The sequence below is a fragment of the Aethalodelphis obliquidens genome, unplaced genomic scaffold, assembly GCF_003676395.1.
Source record: "Aethalodelphis obliquidens isolate GAN/ISIS:26980383/991018 unplaced genomic scaffold, ASM367639v1 scaffold8, whole genome shotgun sequence".
Lineage (NCBI taxonomy): Eukaryota > Metazoa > Chordata > Mammalia > Artiodactyla > Delphinidae > Aethalodelphis > Aethalodelphis obliquidens.
In genome coordinates, this window is record NW_020837952.1 from 42,984,828 (window position 1) to 42,999,790 (window position 14,963).

At 37.6% G+C, this 14,963-nt stretch overlaps 1 protein-coding gene across 5 annotated transcripts in view; it reads right to left on the bottom strand.

The window, feature by feature from the left end:
• Nucleotides 1–14,963, bottom strand: part of ANKS1B (ankyrin repeat and sterile alpha motif domain containing 1B) — a 1,179,755-nt gene that overhangs the window by 609,041 nt on the left and 555,751 nt on the right. The gene's annotated exons all lie outside the window — the stretch shown is intronic.

The following is a 14,963-nucleotide window of genomic DNA, read 5'->3' on the forward strand; positions in this document are numbered from 1 at the left end:
CCAATCTTTGAATTGGGTTGTTTGATTTTTTGATATTGAGCTGCATGAGCTGCCTATATATTTTGGAGATTAATCCTTTGACAGTTGCTTCGTTTGCAAATAATTTCTCCCATTATGAGGGTTGTTTTTTCGTCTTGTTTATGGTTTCCTTTGCTGAGCAAAAGCTTTTAAGTTTCATTAGGTCCCATCTGCTTATTTTTGTCTTTATTTGCTTTTCTCTAGGAGGTGGGTCAAAAAGGACCTTGCTGTGATTTATGTAATCCAGTGTTCTGCCTACGTTTTCCTCTAAGAGTTTCATAGTGTCTGCCTTATATTTATGTCTTAATCCATTTTCAGTTTATTTTTGTATACAGTGTTAGGAAGGGTTCTAACTTCATTATTTTACATGTAGCTGTCCAGTTTTCCCAGCACCACTTATTGAAGAGGCTGTCTCTTCTCCATTGTATATTCTTGCCTCCTTTATCAAAAATAAGGTGACCATATGGTGTGGGTTTATCTCTGGGCTTCCTACCCTGTTCCATTGATCTATATTTCTGTTTTTGTGTCAGTTCCATACTGTCTTGATCACTGTAACTTTGTAGTGTAGTACGAAGTCAGGGAGCCTGATCCTCCAGCTCCATTTTTCTTTCTAAAGATTGCTTTGGCTATACGGGGTCTTTTGTGTTTACAGACAAATTGTGAAATTCTTGGTTCTACTTCTGTGAAAAATGCCCATGGTAGTTTGATAGGGATTTCATTATTTTGTAGATTGCTTTGGGTAGTATAGTCATTTTCACATTGTTGATTCTTCCAATCCAAGAACATGGTATATCTCTCCATCTGTTTGTATCATCTTTTATTTCTTTCATCAGTGTCTCACAGTTTTATGCATACAGTTCTTTTGGCTCCTTAGGTTTATTCCTAGGTATTTTATTCTTAGTGTAGCAATGGCAAATGGGAGTGTTTCCTTAATTTCTCATTCAGATATTTCATCATTAGTGTATAGGAATGCAAGAGATTTCTGTGCATTAATTTTGTATCCTGCTACTTTACCAAATTCATTGATTAGCTCTAGTAGTTTTCTGGTAGCATCTTTAGGATTCTCTATGTATAGTATCATGTCATCTGCAAATAGTGACAGTTTTACTTTTTCTTTTCCAATTTGGATTCCTTTTATTTCTTTTTCTTCTCTGATTGCTGTGGCTAAAACTTCCAAAACTCTGTAGAATAACAGTGTTGAGAGTGGGCAACCTTGTCTTGTTCCTGATCTTAGTGGAAATTGTTTCAGTTTTTCACCATTGAGAACGATGTTGGCTGTGGGTTTGTCATATATGGCCTTTATTATGTTGAGGTAAGTTCCCTCTATGTCTACTTTCCAGAGGGTTTTTATCATAAATGGGTGTTGAACTTTGTTGAAAGCTTTTTCTGCATCTATTGAGATGATCATATGGTTTTTCTCCTTCAATTTGTTAATATGGTGTATCACATTGATTGATCTGCGTATATTGAAGAATCCTTGCATTCCTGGGATAAATCTCACTTGATCATGGTGTATAATCTTCTTAATGTGCTGTTGGATTCTGTTTGCTAGTGTTTTGTTGAGGATTTTTGCATCTAAGTTCCTCAGTGATTTGGGCCTGTAGTTTTCTTTTTTTGTGACATCTTTGTCTGCTTTTGGTATCAAGGTGATGTTAGCCTTGTAGAGTGAGTTTGGAAGTGTTCCCCCCTCTGCTATATTTTGGAAGAGCCTGAGAAGGACAGGTGTCAGCTCTTCTGTAAATGTTCGATAGAATTCACCTGTGAAGCCATCTGGTCCTGGGCTTTCGTTTGTTGGAAGACTTTAATCACAGTTTCAATTTCAGTGCTTGTGATTGGTCTGTTTATATTTTCTATTTCTTCCTGGTTCAGTCTCGGAAGGTTGTGCTTTTCTAAGAATTTGTCAATTTCTTCCAGGTTGTCCATTTTATTGGCATAGAGCTGCTTGTAGTAATCTCTCACGATACTTTATGTTTCTGCAGTGTCAGTTGTTACTTCTGCTTTTTCATTTGTAATTCTACTGATTTGAGTCTTCTCCCTTTTTTTCTTGATGAGTCTGGCTAATGGTTTATCAATTTTATTTATCCTCTCAAAGAACCAGCTTTTAGTTTTATTCATCTTTGCAATCGTTTCCTTCATTTCTTTTTCTTTTATTTCTGATCTGACCTTTATGATTTCTTTCCTTCTGCTAACTGGGTTTTTGTTCTTCTTTTTCTAATTGCGGTAGGTACAAGGTTAGGTTGCTTATTTGTGATGTTTCTTGTTTCTTGAGGTAGGATTGTATTGCTTTAAACTTCATTCTTAGAACTGCTTTTGCTGCATCTCATAGGTTTTGGGCTGTCGTGTGTTCATTGTCATTTGTCTCTAGGTATTTTTTGAATTCCTGTTTGATTTCTTCAGTGATCTCTTGGTTATTGAGTAGTGTATTCTTTAGTCTCCATGTGTTTGAGTTTTTTTACAGACATCTTCCTGTAATTGATAGCTAGTCTCATAGCATTGTGGTCAGAAAAGATACTTGATACGATTTCAATTTTCTTAAATTTACCAAGGCTTGATTTGTGACCCAAGATATGATCTATCCTACAGAATGTTCCATGAGCACTTGAAAAAAATGTGTATTCTGTTGTTTTTAGACGGAGTGTCCTATAAATATCAATTAAGTCCATCTTGTTTAATGCATCATTTAAAGCTTGTGTTTCCTTATTTATTTTCATTTTGGATGATCTGTCCATTGGTGAAAGTGGGGTGTTAAAGTCGCCTGCTATTATTGTGTTACTGTCGACTTCCCCATTTATGGCTGTTAGCATTTGTCTTATGGATTTAGCTGCTCCTATGTTGTGTTCATAAATATTTACAATTGTTATATCTTCTTCTTGGATTGATCCCTTGATCATTATGTAGTGTCCTTCTTTGTCTTTTGTAATAGTCTTTAAAGTTTATTTTGTCTGATATGAGAATTGCTACTCCAGCTTTCTTTTGATTTCCATTTGCATGGAATATGTTTTTCCATCCCCTCACTTTCAGTCTGTATGTGTCCCTGTGTCTGAAGTGGGTATCTTGTAGACAGCATAAATACGGGTCTTGTTTTTGTATCCATTCAGCCAGTCTATGTCTTTTGGCTGGAGCATTTAATCCATTTACATTTAAGGTAATTATATATACGTATGTTCCTATTACCATTTTCTTAATTGTTTTGGGTTTGTTGTAGGTGTTTTCCTGCGCTTGTGCTACCTGCCTAGAGAAGTTCCTTTAGTATTTGTTGTAAAGTTTGTTTGGTGGTGCTGAATTCTTTAGCTTTTGCTTGTCTGTAAAGGTTTTAATTTCTCTGCTGAATCTGAAGGAGATCCCTCCTGGGTAGAGTAATCTTGGTTGTAGGTTTTACCTTTTCATCGCTTTAAATATGTCCTGCCACTCCTTTCTGGCTTGCAGAGTTTCTGCTGAAAGATCAGCTGTTAACCTTATGGGGATTCCATGGTATGTTATTTGTTTCTTTTCCTTTGCTGCTTTTAATAGTTTTTCTTTGTATTTAATTTTTGATAGTCTAATTAATATGTGTCTTGGTGTGTTTTTCCTTAGATTTATCCTGTATGGGGCTCTCTGTGCTTCCTGGATTTGAATGACTATTTCCTTTCCCATATTAGGGAAGTTTTCAACTATAATCTCTTCAAATATTTTCTCAGTCCCTTTCTCTCTTCTTCTTATGGGACCTGTCTAGTTCAAATATTGGTGCGTGTAATGTTGTCCCAGAGGTCTCTGAGACTTTCTTCAGTTCGTTTCATTCTTTTCTCTTTATTCTGCTCTGTGGTAGTTATTTCCACTATTTTTTCTTCCAGGTCACTTATCTGTTCCTCTGCCTCAGTTATTCTGCTACTGATTCCTTCTAGAGAATTTTTAATTTCATGTATTGGGTTGTTCTTCATTGTTTGTTTGCTCTGTAGTTTTTCTAGGTCCTTGTTAAACGTTTCTTGTATTTTCTCCATTCTGTATCCAAGATTCTGGAACATCTTTTGTATCATTACCCTGAATTCTTTTTCAGGTAGACTGCCTATTTCCTCTTCATTTGTTTGGTCTGGTGGGTTTTTACTTTGCTCCTTCATCTCCTGTCTATTTCTCTATCATCTCATTTTGCTTAACTGTGTTTGGGTCTCCTTTTCACAGGCTGCAGGTTCGTATTTCCCGTTGTTCTTGGTGTCTGCCCTCAGTGGGTAAGGTTGTTTCAGTGGGTTGTATAGGCTTCCTGGTGGAGCGGACTGGTTCCTGTGTTCTGGTGGATGAGGCTGGATCTTGTGTTTCTGGTGGGCAGGACCGTTTCCGGTGGTGTGTTTTGGGGTGTCTGTAAACGTGATATGATTTTAATCAGCCTCTCTGGTAATGGGTGGGGTTGTGTTCCTGTCTTGCTAGTTGTTTTGCATGGGGTGTCCAGCACTGTAGCTTGCTGGTTGTTGAGTGGAGCTGGGTCTTAGCATTGAGACAGAGATCTCTGGGTGAACTCCTGCTAATTGACATTACCTGGGGCCAGGAGGTCTCTGGTGGTCCAGTGTCCTGAAATTGGCTCTCCCACCTCAGAGGCTCAGGCCTAACACCTGGCCGGAGCACCAAGATACTGTCAGCCACATGGCTCAGAAGAAAAGGGAGAAAAAAAAGAAATAAAGTAAAAAATAAAATAAAATAAAGTTTTTAAAATGAAAAATAAAAAATGTTATTAAAATAAAGAAAGTAATAAGAAAGAAGAGAGCAACTAAACCAATAAACATATCCACCAATGATAACAAACGCCAAAAACTATACTAAGATAAACATAAAAATCAGAATCTAGTCAGTCCCATACAGCAGACCCCAAGTCTACATACAGTTGGTCTGAAATTCCACTGCCTCAATTTTTGGATGATCCGTTGTCTATTCAGGTATTCCACAGATGCAAGTTGATTGTGGAGATTTAATCCACTGCTCCTGAGGCTGCACAGAGCAGTTTCCCTTTCTCTTCTTTGTTGTCACAGCTCCTGGGGTTCAGCTTTGGATTCGGCCCCACCTCTGCATGTAGGTCGCCCTCTGGCGCCTGTGTTTTGCCCAGACAAGAGGGGGCTAACGGAGCGGCTCATTATGGGCCTCTGGCTCACTTAGGCCGGGGGGGAGGGAGGGGTACAGAATGGGGGGAGAGCCGGCGGCGCCAGAGGCCAGCGTGACATTTCAACTGCCTGAGGCGCTCCGTGTGTTCTCCTGTGGGGGTTGTCCTGGGAAGACGGGACCCTGGCAGTGGCAGGCTGCACAAGCTCCCAGGAGGGGAGGTGTGGATAGTGACCTGTGTTTGCACACAGGATTCTTGGTGGCTGCAGCAGCAGCGTTAATGTTTCATGGCCGTATCTGGGGTCTGTGCTGATAGCAGTGGCTAGTGCCCATCACTGGAGCTTGTTTGGCGGTGCTCCGGATGTCCTCTCCTCATGCACCTTGAAACAATGGCCTCTTGCCTCTTAGGCAGGTCCAGAGTTTTTCCCAGACCCTCCCAGCCAGCTGTGGCGCACTAGCCCCCTTCAGGCCGTGTTCACATAGCCAACCCCAGTCTTCTCCCTGGGATCTGACCTCCGAAGCCTGAGCCTCAGCTCCCCGCCCCCACCTGCCCCAGCGGGTGAGCAGACAAGCCTCTCAGGTTGGTGAGTGTTGATCGGCACCAATCCTCTGTGTGGGAATCTCTCCATTTTGCCCTCTGCACCCCTGTTGCTGTGCTCTCCTCCGTGGCTCTGAAGCTTCCCCCGGACCCCCCCCAGTTTCCACCATTGAAGGGGCTTCCTAGTGTGTGGAAACTTTTCCTCCTTCACAGCTCCCTCCCAGAGATGCAGGTCCCGTCCCCATTCTTTTGTCTGTGTTTTTTCTTTTGCCCTACCCCAGGTACATGGGGAATTTCTTGCCTTTTGGGAGGTCTGAGGTCTTTTACCAGCCTTGAGTAGGTGTTCTGTAGGAGTTGTTCCACATGTAAATATATTTTTGATGTATTTGTGGGGAGGAAGGTGATCTCCACCATCTTGAAGATCTCCCTGTAAATTTTTATAAGTGTATTTTCTGTTGTCAAACAATAAAGATGGCTACTTCACAATATTTTCCAGAGTCAATGAATTCAAGTTCACCTGGAGTCTTTATTTGGATAGGCTTTACCTTGAAGTCTACATGGTGAACAAAGTTAGATTCAGGATAATCCATTAGTTGGTATTGAAAATGTTTGGGTAAATCAGGGTTTCACAAATTGACATTTGGAGCTGGATAATTCTTTGCTGTGGGTGGCTGTCTTGTGCATTGTAGGATGTTTTTCAGCATCCCTAATCTGTATCCACTAGATGCCAGTAGCAACCCCTTCCATTGCCAAGTGTCCCCCCGCAGGAGAGGGCAAAACTGTCCCCAGTTGAGAACCACTGGTGTGGTTAAGGGCATTGGTTTCAGAACATGACAAATCTAAGGTCAATAATCAGGTCTACCACTTCTTACTGTTGAGCTTGGAAAGTTTCCTCATCTGTGCAGTGTTCATTTTGGTATGGCCTACCTCTTAGGATTCTTGGAAAAATGAGATAACAATTCACTTAGCTTGGTGATTCATCCATAATAAAAACTCAATATAAGTAATTATCATTATTAATAATAATTATATCATAATTCCTAAATGCAAATTTTCCAAAATAATGAGAAATCACATTTCCAATTGTTTTGTTTTACGAAGAGATAATGAACTAAAACTCTAAAATAAGTAAACTAAGCTTTAAATATGATACTTCCTAAATGGGACCAAGATGAACTTTGTAGTTAACTCTTTGAACTTTGGGATTATTTGTAGTTAACTCTTTGAACTTTGGGATTATTTTCAGTAAAATGAGTGGAGTAATGTTGCTTTTCATACGTGACAGCTGAGGAAAGGTATAGTTAGGAGAGATAAACTGAATAAACTCTACGACTTAAGAAATTTGACTTCCTCCCTCTTCCTCTAAATCCTTAGGTGTTAGCAGTAAAAGATACCAAGAAAATGAAGAACTAGAATGTGGAATATTGCCACATGGAACTAACATGAGATGTACAACTAAAGGCAAATTTTAAATGAAGGAATTTCGTACATGTGCATTTCAAATACTCTCAACCACAAAATTAGAGAAATGATGGATGAATACATGGATGTCAAGCCACTTGCTGTACAAAATAAACTTCTGAACATTAGTGTTTTACTTAATAGAAAATCTTTTCTTTCTTGACTCAGTTATGACCTCAGACATTCATACGATCATAATGCATATGAAAAAACAATTTTATGCCAAACTTTGAGGCTCTTAAAAAAACTGCATGAGTAGAATGACATTTAAAATGCTGATTTAAATCCCTTAGCAGAAAATTCAACCATCTGGGAATTTTATGTGCTTTCCTCCTGGATTATGGTACACACTCAGGTGAGTATAGCTTTTAACCACAAACAAATGGTTGTTCTGAAGAGGCAGTTGTATAACCTTTTTAATTACAAGTTCACTTTGTCTGGGGCTTTTCAGACAGCACTTTCATTTTGGGGGTTGTGGAAAGGGTAAGAGATCAAAAGCTCAAAATGTTTTGTTAGGAGAGTCTGCTGAGAAGAGGAATCCCGATTATTGCTTTGTACTTGCAAGTGTATCAGTAAGAGGATCTCTCAGAAGGAAGTCACCTGAGAGTTCAGATCATAGTGAATAATCTTAGAAATATTCTCTATGAAAGTAAATTGCATGGTCCAAGTGCTACTCTCCTACAATGAGCCATGCCATGATTTAAATTACTTTAATACTGAACGGCACAAGGATGTCTTCTCAATAGAATATATTCAACAAATACTTCTTGATAACAAAAAATTAAATTTAATTTTTCAGCAAATTAAAATAAAGTTGCAAAGGCTTTAAGGAAGTCACACAGCTAGTTAATTGCAGTTTGTCCAGGAAGCCTACTCCTGAATCCCAGTCCAGCTCTGGGTTAGATGATTAAATCATGGACACAGTTTTGATGAAAGAAGTTTACACGTTCATTTAATCTAAGACATCTTTCACCTCACACACACCACCCACACATATATCTGTATTTAACTTTTGAATTAACTGAAGTGTTGAATGGTTAAGACACTTTGTCATTGTTCTTTAGGATATCATTCTTGAACAAAATAAACTTCCTATTATACTCTGCCTTTGGCATGGCTGGTAGTTTTTGAAGAAACACTTGAGGGAAACACTAGACTGTTTTATTCCCTGGGATCCAAAGAGAGCAACAAGAAAATTTCCAGAGTCTGGAAACAAACCAGAGCAAAGAAAATTAAACCATCATATATGTGTTCTTTGTCAACAAACTGTTGTAGTAGTATACAACATTCAGCCATAATGAATCTTCTAAAGATTTTCTAAAGCAACTCCAATGGTTAAGTTAAAAAAATTATTTACATAAAGGCAAACTTTTAGGAAAAAGCATATATCTTCCCAGGGTAACTACTTTTAAGGCATTTTCATGTTTAAGTACTAGTTAAGTTTGCTTTAAAATGTTTCATCATATTATAGTGATTTTTTGAGGTCGACTGTATTTTCCGAAGATGGTTACAACAATATCTCTCAACTCATATGTTCTAGAATTTTGCAATTTTCCCATTAAGAATTACAGTCTATTTCCAGTCCCCTTAAATTGGGACAGGTTTGTGACTGGCTTATAATGATAGTATAAGACCTCCCTAGCTAGGTCAGAAAAGGCTGTGTAACTTCCATTTATGCACTGGAACACTGAGAGGCCATTCCCAGTCTCTCCAGATGGCAAACGATCCTCTAATTAAGAAAGAGCTTCAAGCCAAAGATCAAATCCAGTATGGGACTGTAAGATCATGTGAGAAAACTTCAGAAAGATCCAAGGCTGTACCTCACAGAATATTTAAGACATACAAAAGGCTTTCTAAGGATCTTAAAGGCATGCCTCATAGGTCTGGCTTCCAAGTATCACAAGGATGTTATCCCTCAGCAGACTCACAGGGAACCTAAAGTAGAGAATGGATTATCTTGAACACATTGTAACTGTAGATTTTTTTCTATTAGAATGAAACTCAATAAGATTCATAGAAAACCCACAAAGTTTTTAAGAATTGTATTGATGGACACACTGCCAGTTTAAAACTAAAAGGGACAGAGATAGCACAGAATGAAAGGAAGCCTTTGGACCCTAGAACAACTGTCGACAGAAATCAAACTGAGATTATTCAGTTTTATACATAAGTCACTTATAATAAAAAGGAAGGATGACTCAGAGGGGATAAAACCCCAGAGGGCAGAGCCAACAGCCATGGAGAATAACTCTCAAAGAGTAACTGAGCCCTACTCACAGAACTGACAACATGTACCTGGCAGGAATTCAGAATTTCTATGGACCAGTGACTGCCTTGTGCCTATAATTTTCCATCTTTTTTAAATGGAAGTGTCTATTGTGGTTAATTGATACTTGTCCAATCATTATAGTATGAATATATGGGTGGTAGATAACCTACCTCTTTAGTTCACAGGACTCTAGACCTAGAGGAATAGCACTTAGTGCTTTGCTTAAGGCACCTTACCAAAGAGAATAGTCTGTACCTGGGCTTAACTAATTAATTAACTTTTCCCCACATCTCTAGAAAATTTATTATGGCATTCACAATTTGGGCAGTAATGTTAGCAACAAATTTAATTACCTAAAAGCCTAAGAAGAAATTGTGGTTTATTCCTGAAAACCTAATATTAAAATTTTGCCAAGTAGCTCACTATTTTTATTGAAGTATAGTTGATTTACAATGTTGTGTTAGTTTCAGGTGTATAGCAAAGTGATTCAGTTATACACATATATATGTATTTTTTTCAGATTCTTTTCCCATATAGGTTATAACATGCTATTGAGTATAGTTCCCCATGCTATACTATATAGTAGGTCCTTGTTGGTTATCTATTTTATATATAGTAGTGTGTATATGTTAATCCCAAACTCCTAATTAATCCCTTCCCCTCATTTCCCCTTTGGTAACCATAAATTTGTTTTCTCTGTCTGTGGATCTGTTTCTGTTTTGTATATAAGTTCATTTGTATCATTTTTATTTTTAGATTCCACATGTAAGTGATATCATATGATATTTATACCTGGACTTAATTTAGATGATAAAACTTCAAGCCAGAGACTAATGCTGAATAGGATGAAACTTTTGAGGGATCTTGGGAAGACGTGAGCATATTTTGCCTGTGGGAGGGATGTGAATTATTGGGCTAGAGGAGGAACTGTAGAAGACTGTGTCTTATAGGGATAGCCATAACTATATCTCCTATCCCATGTGTTCATCTAGAATCTTGCCACTCCCCCATTATGAAGTAGAGTCCAATTCCCCTTCCATTGAATCTGGGTTTGTGTCACTTGTAACCAATACAGTAGAAGTGATGCTCTTTGACTTCTGAGGCTAAGTCAGAAAGGCAATGTTACATCCACCTTGTATCTGGAACACTAGCAATGGAGCCCTGCATCACCAACACAAGTAGTCCAACTGCCCCGAGACCAACATGTTTTGAGGAAACTCAAGATAGCCCATGCAGGGAGATCTAATGAAGCCCAGAGGCTACCTAAAAGAAATATATATGACCAGCTGCCAAATTCTCCAGCCCCACACTGTTCTAGCTCTCGCCATCATCTGACTACAACTGCATAAGAGACCTTGAGACAATACCAATCTGCTAAGACTGTCCTGAATCCCTGAGCCATGGAAACTGTAAGATAATGTAATAATTCCTGTGGTTTTAATCTATTAAGTTTTAGAGTGACTTGCTGCACAGTAATAGTAACTGAAAGATATCTTCTAAACGCAAAAGACATTTTAGGTTTAATTCGTTTTTTTAAAAATAGGAGAACACACTTGTAGATTCTGGACCTTCATTACTGAGCTTTATTCGCGTCTATACGTAAAATACACACACAAAAAAATCAGCTAGTTGCCACTGGTAGCTCTAAATTTGAGGTCAAAATACATTCGCATCCATTTTTTGAATTATTATTTTATTCCATGGGCCATGGAAAGTTACTTAATCTTTTTTTTATCCCTCATGTTAATTGGTGACAATACCTATAAGGGAGAATTAGTATATGGATTAAATTGAATGAATTAATACATGGGAAAGACCCCTGCATGATGTCTGACACATAACTGCCTGACTCAGTTCTAGGATCTACCTGGTGACAATCCATAGCGATATCTTTAAGCAAAAATCATGTGTCATCATGAAGCAATGGAGGGACATGGATAGAAGCAATGAAATTTCATCAGAGAGCTAGAATAGTATCTTATCTCTTTCTTTAAGTTACCAGACATTTCTTCCCTTCGCTCTGTCAGCAACAAGCTAAAGACACTATTTTCTCTCTCCTTTAAGGAAAACTTCTTGGGCTTTGAATTCCTTTTAGGTAAGGGCTGAGACTTTTATGTCTGTATACCAGTGCCTAACAGTGACTGAAGCATAAGAAGTGTTCCCTAAATACTGGCTGAATAAAGTAAAAAGTAGTTCTGTAGCAAAGCAGCTACTTCCGAAATATACTCAGATACTGCCAGCATTTGGCGGACTCAGAGAGAGAAAAGCTTTGCCTCTCTAGATCCACTTACACTATTTAGAATTCTGAAATAAGGGATCAAGTGTATATGAATTAATAACAATTATAATAAACAAAAGTCATAGGTACTTTCTAAAATATATTACAAATATGATGTAATACGATTTTTGAGAGGCAGGATAATGTGCTGGCTAACAGCATAGATCACGAGTCAGAATGCATGCAAGCAAATCCCAGTTCCACTCTCTTCTAGCCATATGAATGGGCAAGTCAGTTAAAGGTTCTGTGCTTTAGTTCTCCATCTGTAAATCATAGGTGACAATAGTACCTACTACTGTCATGAGGATTAAATGAATTAATATATGCAAAACATGTAAAGTATTTCTTAATAATAATAGAGATGACCTATCTAAAAAAATCTAATTGAAAATGACAACTTTTATTGCTGAAATGAAGAAAACTGTTTTAACTACTCTAAAATTACTAAGAATTCACAAATGAATCTTGTTGAGTGAAGAAAATTGTTACATAAGGCTTTAGAAGTCATTATATAAGTACCTAGAGGCCCCCACACAATACGGTAAAGCTAGAATCTTCTGCCTTGAATTCCAGAATGAACTAAAAATAAATGAAGAATAATAAATACTAAGCTGTGAATGCTAGTGTCTACTTAGGATAATTTAACGACAATAAATCTTAGCAGACTCACTGGGTTATGCCAAGACATTTTCCTACTGTACCTAATTTGGTTGACTTTTCTGTTTAATTAGTGAATATTATAATTATGTGTTCTGAAATTGTGTGAATTTAATACCATCAAGTAGACTAACACAAAGTAAAGCAAACTACCAAGACACAGTATTTCTTTTGAGGACTTGCCTTCTTGTAAACAACACAATTAACTCCCTAGAGTAATCCTTATTTTCCTACATAATGAATGCTGTGGGAAAGTGAGGTACTTTTATTTCTCTTCTCATCAACATCTATATGACCTAGTCTGATTTAGTTGAAACTAGGGCATTTTCAATTATTACAAGCACAAGGGTCTACCACAGATCCTCTCATGGGACAAAATTTATTAATGTAGGCAAAGTAGCTACGACCCTGCATGTCTGGTCCCTTTTAACTTCTTAGTTGCCTAAATATTCAATCAGAGCTTTCGCCAGCTATATATGTAAAGAGACCTAAATGTTTTGCAAAAGTAAGCAGGTATACATTACAAACAGTGCTTTCTTTCATTCTTTGGTGCTGACATTTGGAGATATTTTATTAGGATATACATTTTTTTCTTTCTTTTTCTTTCTTCCTTCTTTTCTTTCTTTCTTTCTCCCTTTCTTTCTTTCTTCCTTCTTTTCTTTCTTTCTTTTGTTCTTTCTTTCTTTCTTTCTTCCTTCCTTCTTCTTTCTTTCTTCCTTCCTTTCTTTTTTCTTTCTTTCTTTCTTTCTTTCTTTTTTGTAATTAGAATGCTTAGTAATTACTTAATCTTGTCCTTTTTGGAGATATGTTCAAGAAATATTTAGGAAACAATATCACATCCTGTAGTATCAACAAAAGCAGGAACATTTTCATCAATAAAGAAGGGGTGGAAAGAGCCCCAGTTATAAAATAGGCAGTGGGGAATATAATTGTATTTTCCAGCATCTATGAGAATGATATATTTTTGCAGGACTATAGAAGAAGGTTTTAAATGAGCTTAAAATAAGGTTTGACTGATTCTTAATGTACTTTGTTAGTATACTGACTAGAAAAAATCACGTTTAGCCACATTTTAAAAATTCACAGCTAAAATTACTTTAGCTTGCTTATCATTTTTCATATTAGTTCTTTCTGATTAATTGCTTTGCTTCTTTTCTTCATCCTTCTACTTAATAAATATTTATTAGTCAACAATTCATTTACCTACACTGTACTAGTTTCCAGGGATTCCAGAAGAAAGGTATACTCTCTGTAATCATGAAGCTTATGATACAATAAAAACAAAACAAATAAAGGCAATTAGGGTGGGCCCCAAATCCAATGACTGGTGGGTTTATAAGAAGAGGAAAGGACATAGAGACAGAGAAGAAGGCCATGAGAAATTGGGGACAGAGACTATGGTTATGCTGCCACAATCCAAGGAACTCCTGGAAGCTGATGTAGCTAAGAAGGATTTTTCCCAAGAGGCTTCAGGAGTAGCATGGCCCCTGACACCTTGATTTCAAACTTCTAGCATACAGAACTCTTAAGAGAATAAATTTCTACTGTTTTAAGCCACCCAGTTTGTGGTACTTTTTTCTGGCAGGCTTGGGAAACTAACACAGAGACGTTGACTTTGTAGTACTGGTGGTACATCTCAGTGGAGAGGTCAAGGAGAAATATGAATTTAGAGGTTTGGAACTCCACTTTGGCCTGGAGATAAAACTTTGAGTAACATCAGCACATGTTTAAACAAAAGAGCCATATAAAGTGGCTGAGATCATCTGGAGGCAGTCTTTAGAGTGAGAGGAGGAGAGAACCTAGTATCGAACCTTGAAGAACAGTAACCTTGTAGGAATGGGAGACCAAAATGGACACTAGAGAGGTAGAAGGAAGACCAGGAGAGTGTGGTGTAACACAGCCCCATGCAAAGAGTGTTTCATGGGTTAAGTGTAGCCGATTGGTCAAGTAAGATAAAGACTTTATCCATTATATTTAGGAATAAACAGTCTTGGGGCCCTAACTGAGGAAATTTCAGTGGAATATTAGAGTAGTTTTGGGGGAGTGACTGAGAGATGAGAAAATGAGTCCAGGAGGTACAGACAACTCTTTCTAGGAGGTTGAATGTGAAAGGGAGGAACCCTAATATAATTAGAGGCAAAGAATCAGGGGAGGGCTTTTCATGTGACTTAATCATCAGCGTTTGAATTCAGTTACAAATGATTGTGTTTTTTATCTAATGAGGTACCTTGATGTCTAGACAATGATGATAAAACAAATAAAATAGTACCCTATTGTTGGCTATAAAACTGTTCACTGAATTATAGCAAAACAAGTGGAACATGTTTTACAGATACAAATCCAAAAAGTCAGTAAATGAGAATCTGTTGTTGGTAGAAGTTCTCTGCATAATTTATAAAGAGGAAAATTGTAGGCAGGATAATGTTTTGAAATGCAAACATCTGACTCATCGTAGAGATGAAGAGCAGTGAATGACCCATGAGAGAAACTTATCTTATTGTTCACATAAAGGACACAGAAAGTTCCAAACTGATACAGCATCAGGCACCTCAAAGCAAAACTGCTTTAATGAGGGTGAGTCATGGTGCCACCCAGGGAAATGAATCAGGTGCTCACATGCCCAATCTTCTTCATAATTACAGTGAGTTTTTTTCCTTTTAAATTAAAACTAAAGTCAGGTA